Below are 9690 nucleotides of genomic sequence, written 5' to 3'. Positions count from 1 at the left end.
AAAGCCTCTACAGCCCTAACAACTTTCCCTTTCTGCTGATTCAGATGCACCCAGATGGCACTGCCAAAAGTGATCTGCAATGCATCGCTTGTGACTGAGTTTCTGCCAAGAAAACTAAAGGGCTTGAAGCCAGACTTCTCTGTTTTCCACTTGGATATTGTGGTTGTAGAAGAAAATGGAAATTAGTTGGGCGGAATCCTGAGGTGGTCCCAGAGATTCCCATTCCCTGGTATATACGCCCTATATAATCTCCACCCCTTGAGCATGGGCAGAGCCTTCGGGTATGATGCGACATCACTCCTGTGATTCGGTCACTTGTCAATCGACTTTGATTTAATCAAAAGAGAGTGTCTTGGTCTTTTTTCTGTCGCTTATAACAGAATACATGAAACTGGGTAATTCACAAATAAAGGGAATTTGTTTTTATAGCTATAGAGGCTGAGAAGCTCAAGCTGAGGGGTCACAACTGGTGGCCTTCTTGCTGGTGAGGACTCTGCAGAGACCTGAATTGGCACAGGGCATCACATGGTGGGGGGGCTGAATGTGCTAGCTCAGGTGTCTTTTTCTCTTCTTATAAAGCTACCGGTCTCACTCCCATGATAACTCATTAATCCATTAACCCACTGATTAATAAATGGATTAATCCATTCAGGAGGGCAGAACCTTCATGACCCAATCACCTCTTAAGGCCTCCTCCTCTCAGAACGGCCTCATTGTGGGTTAAATTCCAACGTGAGTTTTGAAGGGGAGAAATACTCAAACCACAGCACGGAAACTATCTGGTAGGGTCTGATGCAATCAGGTGAGCTGTTAAGAGGAACTCAACCTCTCCAAAGTCAAAAAGATTGCAAGTGTGAGGAGGGCTATAGAGTGGGCCAAGCATCAAGGAATGGAGAACAACCCCTGGTCAACAACTAGCAAAACAATAGGAGCCTACAGCTACAAGGAAATGAAATGAGCCTGGAGGAGAATCCCAAGCTTCAGAAAGAAACACAGCCCAGTTAATACCTGGATTGCAACTTTGTGAAACATTGAGCTAAAGCTGCAGCTAAAACTGAGCTAGACTTTTGACCTATCTAAACTGTGAGATAATAAATGTGGCTTTTTTAGCCATGATATTTGAGGTAATTTGTTATGCTGGGATAGGAAACCAATATAGAAATGTTGACATTTGGTTCCACTGATGGTGTCAAGGAGTAGAAACTGATTTTCAGGATCATGGTTTACTCTCCTTCTGGCAACGGAGAGCCTGCAGAACAAGGTCATGGTTGGTAAGGAAATTATTCACAAACCTGGTCCAGTAAGACATTTTCTCTTGGGACTTAATGACAGTACTAATGCTTTTTCCATGATCCATTTTTTTTTTTTCTTCGCTGGATTTATGTTTGCTTTTCAAAGTAAGGCAATGGTTCACTGAAGAAGATAAACCACCACCACCACCACCACCACCACCGCCACCACCACCACCACCACCACCAAGTACAACAGCATAAATCAAAGCAGAAAATGTTCCTAGGTTTTAGTAGGGAAGTTTTGATCCTCAGATAGAAAGGTAGAACTATGCTATCTACTTTCCCCTTGAGATTTATTTTTCATTGGGTGCATTTCACTTTGACTTTCACAGTCATAAATTTGCCCTGAACCAAGGAGCACAAACTTGAACAAAGGAGCACAAATTTGGACAAAACCCTTCTCCCGAACAGGCTGGGATTGAAAAAAATAACAGTACTGAGTATCATGGGTGAACCAAAAGGAAGTAATTATTTAAAGCAATGTCATAAAATAATTTTTTAGATTAAGTTTTTTCATATTTAGATTACCTTTTTGGTCCTCTGAAAAGTGAGCTTTAGCCACACAGACAGAGCAGCTTTCTTTTACACACAATCCTTCATCCTTGTCTTTAGTTAGGCATCTACTGAGCATAAGCCAGAATTCTTGCCCCTAAATGAGCACAAAAGGCCCACTTTTGAGAAGTATGTATTTCCTTCCCTTCCTTCCTTCCTTCCTTCCTTCCTTCCTTCCTTCCTTCCTTCCTTCCTTCCTTCCTTCCTTCCTTCCTTCCTTCCTTCCTTTTTCAAGGTCTCATTCTGTCACCCAGGCTGGAGTGGAGTGGTGCAATTACAGCTCACTACAGCCTCAACCTCCTGGGCTCAAGTGTTCCTCCCACTTCAGCCTTCTGAGCAGCTGGGACTACAGGCATGTGCCACCACACCTGGCTAATTTTTGTATGTTTTTGTAGAAATGGGGTCTCACTATGTTGCCTGGGCTGGTCTCAAACTCCTGGGCTCAAGTGATCTGCCCACCTTGGCCTCACAAAGTGCTGGAATTACAGCCATGAGCCACCATGCCTGGCTGCATTTTCTACTTTAAATAGATAATACTCTCATGTATTTCAAAATAAAAATAACACAAAATACATATAGTGAAAAGTATGGATTCCACACACTGCCTGTCATATCCCCAATCTCTGGTAATCACTTTTCTCTTCATCTTATATATACTTACTGAATTTCTCTATGCAAATAGTATATATGGATATGAATCTTGTTTCCTCCCTTTCATTCATTAAAAGTAATTTCGAGGCTGGGTGCAGTGGCTCATGCTTGTAATCCCAGCATTTTGGGAGGTTGAGGCAGGTGGATCAACTGAGGTCAGGAGTTCCAGACCAGCCTGGCCAACATGGTGAAACCCCGTCTCTACTAAAAATACAAAAAAAAAAAAAAAAAAAAAAAAAATTAGCCAGGCGTGGTGGTTGGACCCTGTAATCCCAGCTACATAGGAGGCTGAGGCAGGAGAATTGCCTGAACCCAGGAGGCAAAGGTGGCAGTGAGCCAAGATTGTGCCATTGCACTCCAGCCTGGGCAACAAGAGTGAACCTTTGTCCCCTCCACAAAAAAAAGTAATTTTGAGAGAAATAGAAATGAAATTAGCTTTCATAGGAACTGTGCAAATTTGTGCTCCCTGTATCAATGTGCAAGAATCTAGAAGATCCCTCTAACTGAAAACTCATTTATATTAGTCTTTTGGTAGGTCGGCCACTCCCACACAGATCTTACTTCTGATCTGATACAAAGGAGAAAGCAAAAAGGAGAAAACTTGAAGCTACAACAGGCCAGGCCATTCCTGGGTGATTATGTATACATACCATCTCTTAGTCTTCCAAATGGTAGTATAAAATGGGCCTGGCTAATTTCATCATACAGTTGAGCATACTAGGCTCAGAGAGGGTCAGTAATTTGCCCGAGGTCCTGCAGTTAGGATATAAGTGCGTTTGCCTTCCAATCTACAGACTCCCCACATGGCCCTGAAGGAAATGCCCAGTTCATAGGAATTAGTCCCTGTTGGACTCAAAAAAACAATTTAATTTCTGAGGGTCCTGGGTTCTACTTCAGCTGCTTTTGGAATCTTTGTAGTTTTAAGCTTTGTGTAAGACTACAGCACATGTTGGAAAATGGTCTTATCCAGTGTGGACCCATCTGTGACAACACCATGATCAGCAATGGCTCCAATGCATGGATGATAAGTCTTTGCAAATGCCTAAGGTGGTTCTTTCTTGTAGCTTCTTGAAAGATGTAGTAAGCTATAGGTGGGAAGAGGTTAGGAGATATGACCTATATTCTTTTCTCTCTCTCAATGTCTAGAATGACACATTCTTCTAAAGTTTAGAAGGCAAAAAGAAAGCAAATTTATTATTTTTACATTGACAGTTTTGATAATTAGACATTCACATTGTGGAAGAAACGTTTAATTTGTGGACTCCACCTGTATCCACAGCTTGCATCCCTTTGGTCTCCTCCAACTAAAGCCATGATATGATGGTCCTGCCCAGGTCATGTGAGTGAGAGTCTGCCAGGAGGGATCCTGGAAACCTTTTTCTCTCTTGATAAAGAGAGACTCCACGGATGCCCTTTCATGTTTTGCCCATCCTTTATGCATGGAAGCCTGGACATGAATCAGCCTTCAAGACCCTAAGGTCACAGCTGTGATGGATATGGAACAAGGTGCTGTGGGTTGAGGGACAGATGCAGAGAGCACAGGACCCCAGAAGCATCATTTTCACCAGCTCTTGGCTACCTGCCTCCTGACTTCTTGGTATGTGAGAAAACAAACTCTTATTGTTCACACTCTTACTTTCTCCTTGCCATGTTTTTCTCATCCAAATACAAAACCACCTGAGGCTATTATAGACTTGTAATTTCTCCTACCTATGGAAAAATGTGATGATTGTTAAATCTTTAGAAATAATGAGTGATGGTAAAAAGAAGTTATCCAAGTTTTAGCACTTATCATGACCAAAAAAATCAGAATATGTGTTGCTGTTCTAAGAAATTTAGTATTAAGACAGCCATATGTTTATGCCTATGTTTAAAAACATGGGGATTGAAATTAGTCTTACTTTCATAAGGCAGTCATTGGCATCTGATTTCTGATGAAACCACTGGCTATTTGTTGTGCCAGGTTAAAACAAATTACTTTTATTTGTATATTAGATATATATGTATAACATTAGGACTGCTTGTGAATGTGCTATCTGTAATGAAATTTTATTCTATGTAAATGATATCTAATTATTAAGAAAAATTGTTGTCAAGATAAATGAGTAAATAAAACTGTCTATAATCTTAAATTTTGAGAAATATGCTTAATCTCAGTTTTCTATTACTTTCAATTATGTCAGTGAAAAATAGCTCTGAAATGTTATATTCTGGTATGCTTTCATGATGGGCTTCAAGGCTACCATTTCTTGTGGAAAGAAATCAGTGAGATTAAAAGGAGCACAGAAATATCATGATAAATATTTTAGACCTTTTAGTAGCTGAAAGACACCGTTTGAAGAGAGTTCAACAGAAAGAGAAAGAAATGATGAAATAAATTCAAGGGCTGACATATGATGGAAGATCAAAAAGATGCAGTGCATGTGTTTTGGTGGGGCCATAACTCAGAATGATATATCAATCTATAATTATATGAAAGGCAACACCTGGGAGAGGAAGAAATAGAAAATAACACTTTTACTAGGTTTTGATGTGTCTGGGCACAACTCTTATTCACTTCTTAAATAATATTTACTGAGTGCCTGCTGTGGGAAAGCACTGCCTTAACCATTGAGCATACAAAGAATAAAGACTCAATCCTGGCCCCAAGGTTTCCACAGTCTGTGAATGAGTCAGAGAATGAACAGGTAATAAAAACAGATGGAGGAGGAATGTGCAAAGTGCTGAAAGATGCAGAGGCAGCGGAAGGCTAATCCAGCCTGGGAGTGTCAGAGAAGACCATGGGGGAGGTGAGGCTACGTGGGGTCCTGATGAACTGTGAGGGACTAGCTAGATGGGAGAAGGAAAACACAGGTTGTCAAGGCACAGGAGGTAACTCACATAAATGTACCAAGAGCATGGTGCCTTAGACAAATAAGGCACTATTGCAAGTAGCTTCAAAAGGCTACAACAGGGTGCCTGTGGGTAGGTAGTAAGAGGATGTGCTGGGAAAAGCGAAAGGAAAGTTGCTAAAGGAACCTGCACGTGATGGTAGTTCCTGAAATATTTTGAGCTGGGGAATTGCACAATCAGATTAATGTTTTGGATAGACCACACAATCATATTAATGTTTTGGATAGTGTAGATTCTAGATACCCAAGAATCCATGTGTAGAGACACTAGGTGGAAGCCCAGTCCTGTATTCCAAACAAATTGGTACCAGGAACAGTGCGGCTGGAGATGAATAGATGGATTAGAGAGATTACTAGGTACTCTGATGAGGGCTGAGAGAGGAGCAGGAACTTAGCACAAGATCCAGTGTAGATGGTGATGTCTTTTAACCCCACCTGTCTTTTGATCGCATTTTTGGATGTATTGAGTTTGACGTGAGCATGCCCCCTTGGTGCAGTTGTGTTTATAGGCCCTGTAGCACCATTGAGAGATCTGGGATGGGATATATGTGTATATGTATGTGTGTGTGTATATATATATTTGAGAGCTATCAGCATATACAATGGATGGGATCCCCTATGGAAAGTACCCAGAGTGAGGAGAAAAACAGGCTAAAGATGGGACGCTCCAAATCACCAGGAGAGCATGTAAGGAGACTGCGTGGCAGAGGAAGTAAGAGAACTATGAAATAGTGATTTCATGACATGAATGGACAGTGGAATTTTTAAGAGGAAAAGATCCACAGGATCTTAAGTGACCTTGCCGGCAACACTTGTACTGGAATATGAGGGGTGGAAGTTGGTGTGAAGATTGTACATCCAAGGTAAAGTAAGTGTCTTAGTCCATTCAGGCAAAGTGCCTTTGCCTCCCAAAGTGCTGGGATTACAGGCATGAGCCACCACACCCAGCCTGTGTTTATATCTTTTAACAACTTTTTTGCAGGTATAATTTGCATATCATAACATGTACCCATTTTAAGTGTACAATTCAATGACTTTTAGTAAATGCACTCAGTTGTAAAGCCATCACTCTAACTGCATTTAAAACATTCCCATCACCGCATTGGGATCCCTCTCACCAGTTTACAGTTATTCCCCATTTCCCCTGCTGCAGCCCCTGACAACCACAAATCTACTTCCTGTCTCAATGGGCTTGCCTCTTCTGGACACTTCATGTAGATAGAATCATACAGTATGTGGACTTTTGTGGCTGGCTTTGTTCACTGAGCCTAATATTTTCAAGCTTCACCCATGTAGCATGTGTCAGTATCTGGTTCCTTTTTACCACTTGTTCACCAAGTATTGACTGCTTTGTTTTGTTTCTTGGAGAACTGGATAGAGGTGGATTTACCACTCTCTGGTTACACAGCTCAAATGTCTACTCCGACTCCATGTTGAACTACTGCCTCTGGTCTCTGGGGACCTCAACTATTCTCTTCCCATCGGTGAATCACTGTGCTTTTCTCTGTGGGTATGTTCCTCTTGCTGGGCTGGGGAATGAAAGTGATACTGAAGCTCATGCGTATCTATGTATTTATTATTGTTACATGGTTTACAGAGTACAAGGTGTGTGCATATTGGGGAGGGGAGCACTGTCTTAAATGCTTTCCATTCATTTGCTGAACAGACTCTCATGACGCTACAGATGAAGGAACTGAAGCTCAGAAAAATTAAGTACATAGCCCAAGATCTCAGAGCTAAGTGTGGGGAGTCAAAATTTGAACCCAGATTTACCTGTTCCCAAAACTTTTGCTTTTCCTGCATCACTGTGCCATTCTGCTTAAACTTGTTTACAGGAGATTGCATTTTAGAAGGGGAGGTGGCATCCATACAAATATTTACAACACAGGGTACCATGTAATAAGTTTTCACAGCACTATGGAATTCCAGAGGATGGAGAGTTCCCTCTTAGTTGGGGATTAAGGGAAGGATTAATGAAATGGATGTTATTTCAACTAGATGTTGAAGGATGGATTGAAATTTTCTCTGTCAGAGAGAGAACAAATTGGAGTTTAGTAAGATACCCAACTGTGTAGATGCTGGCGCCATATACTAAGAAAGGCTCCATGCAGAAGAAAATACAGCAATTTGGGGTTAGATTGTGGACATATGGAGTTCAAGAAGAGCATTTCAGCAGAAGATAGACATAAAAGCAGGAGACGCCAAACCCTGCTGTATATTCCAGTGTTTTAAAAGAAATGGACCAGGTGCAGTGGTTCACGCCTGTAATCCCAGCACTTTGGGAGGCTGAAGGGAGACAGACCACTTGAGGTCAGGAGCCTGAGTCCTGCCTGGACAACGTAGTGAAACCTTGTCTGTACTAAAAATACAAAAATTAGCTGGGCGTAGTGGTGCGCACCTGTAATCCCAGCTACTTGCGAGGCTGAGGCAGGAGAATCACTGGAACCCGGGAGGTGGAGGTTGCAGTGAGCTGAGATTGCACCACTGCACTCTAACCTGGGCAAGAGTGAGACTCTGTCTCAAAATATATATATATTTCTGGATATGTTCTATAGACCAGTCCTGTATAGGCACCTTCACCTATGTCCTGTGGATCTCAAAAGCTCCACATCTTTCCTTCCCTTAAATGGGCAATATCCCTTCTTTGCTGCATAACTCTGTTGGTCTCCTTTAGGGGTCCTAAACTCAGCAGGGCTCTTGAGACCAGCAAGGAACAAACTTTAATGCACTGTCCACTGTTTGCCTATCAGCACTCTTCATGGTGCTGACTATGCAAAGGAAACTCAATGGGTGCAAACTCAATAGGTGAGCTCTGTTGGGATAAAGATGGTTTTCGTTGTCAGAAGGATTTGCTAGTCTTAGAATCAGAAGTCTTGGATTTGAGTCCCGGCTCCACACATATTCTCCTTGTGAGAACTAAATAGGATGGTACCTTTAGAAGCAGTGAGCATGTTCACTGCAGCTAGCCCTGCAGAGTGTTGATTTCTCTGAGTCTTCAATCTATTTCTACCCTTTTCAATGCATTTTGGTAATTTAAGAGTTGTGACCAAATATTTAATTCTGCATTTAAAAATGGTAAGTGTTCAGTTTCCTTTTTCTTTAAACTCACTTGAGTGCTCTGATTTTTGGAAATTTAGCATGCGAAGAAATTTGCATTCATGGGACATGTATCCTTGGGCATGTTGATGAAAAATTGATCACTACTGTATCCAACTTGTTTCCTTACGCTGAGAAGCCTACGTGATTACCTACTGGAAAAGTAATGGAGCACGTGGTTTTAAAAAATATAACAGTGAGGCAGCAACTCTGTCCTTCCTGCTGATAGACTGCAGGAGACTTCCATAAAGGGCCACATCAGGCAGTTAAGTGATAGCCATGCAAGGAAGGGAGAGATGCAGAAAACAAACAACTCTAGCATATTCAGCTTTTTTCCTGCTCTTAGAATATTTTATTCACAAACAATTTATTAAAATGTCAGGATGTAAGATTCAGAAGGAGTAGGCATTTTGGTGGCAAAAGTTGCTCTGGGTGATTGAAAACAGTGGTTTCCTAACTTTGATTGTGTACCCTATTAGTAAATGAGACAAAGAGACATATCAGTACTATGAAGAGCATATGTATATTTCTGGTCTTCCAATATAATGTAACATTTGATTATACTGATTCAAGAGAACGTTTTAGTGTGTATCTAGAACTCTTTTTGAGAGTAGCAAGTGGATTTTTTTTGTTAGTTATGAATCTTTAATCGTTGCACTGTTGTTATTACAGCTGCATGAATTCCTCCAGAGATTTATGTCCTCACTCAACATTTATTGATCCAGAACTAGGTAGTAGATTTAGAGGTCTAAAGTTTATAATAGAGTTCGGAAAGCTTGGAGTCTCTTGAAGGTAACTAGTAGGGAAGGGCAGGGCTGGTGACCAGCGTAAGAGATGGAAGAGAGGCAGAGTTAGATGGGAGCAAAGAGTCTTCAAGTTTCTTCTCCTACTCACTGAATGCCTAAGGCATGACTTTATAACTCAGGGCAGGCATGGTGGGTTGGGTTGGTGAGAGTAGCTGTCTCTTGTCCAGATCCTGGCTGTTGCTTCTACCATATATCAAAAGCTCAGATGGGCTAGAACACCTATGAATTCAGGGCTCCTTTCTTAGATCTGGAGAAATTTTCCTGATTCCTAGTAGGCTCCATGCTTTATCACAGATAAGGAACAACTTTCCATACCTGCCAGGGACAGGAAGGCTGGAAGAGGCAGACTATGTTGCCTTGTGTCTCTGATGGGCTTGTAGTTTGTACAGTAGTTACCATTGG

Source organism: Macaca fascicularis, chromosome X (genome assembly GCF_037993035.2).
Source record: "Macaca fascicularis isolate 582-1 chromosome X, T2T-MFA8v1.1".
Classification (NCBI taxonomy): Eukaryota; Metazoa; Chordata; class Mammalia; order Primates; family Cercopithecidae; genus Macaca; species Macaca fascicularis.
The sequence above is the reverse complement of the archived record's forward strand: the minus strand, read 5'-3'. Positions refer to the sequence as shown.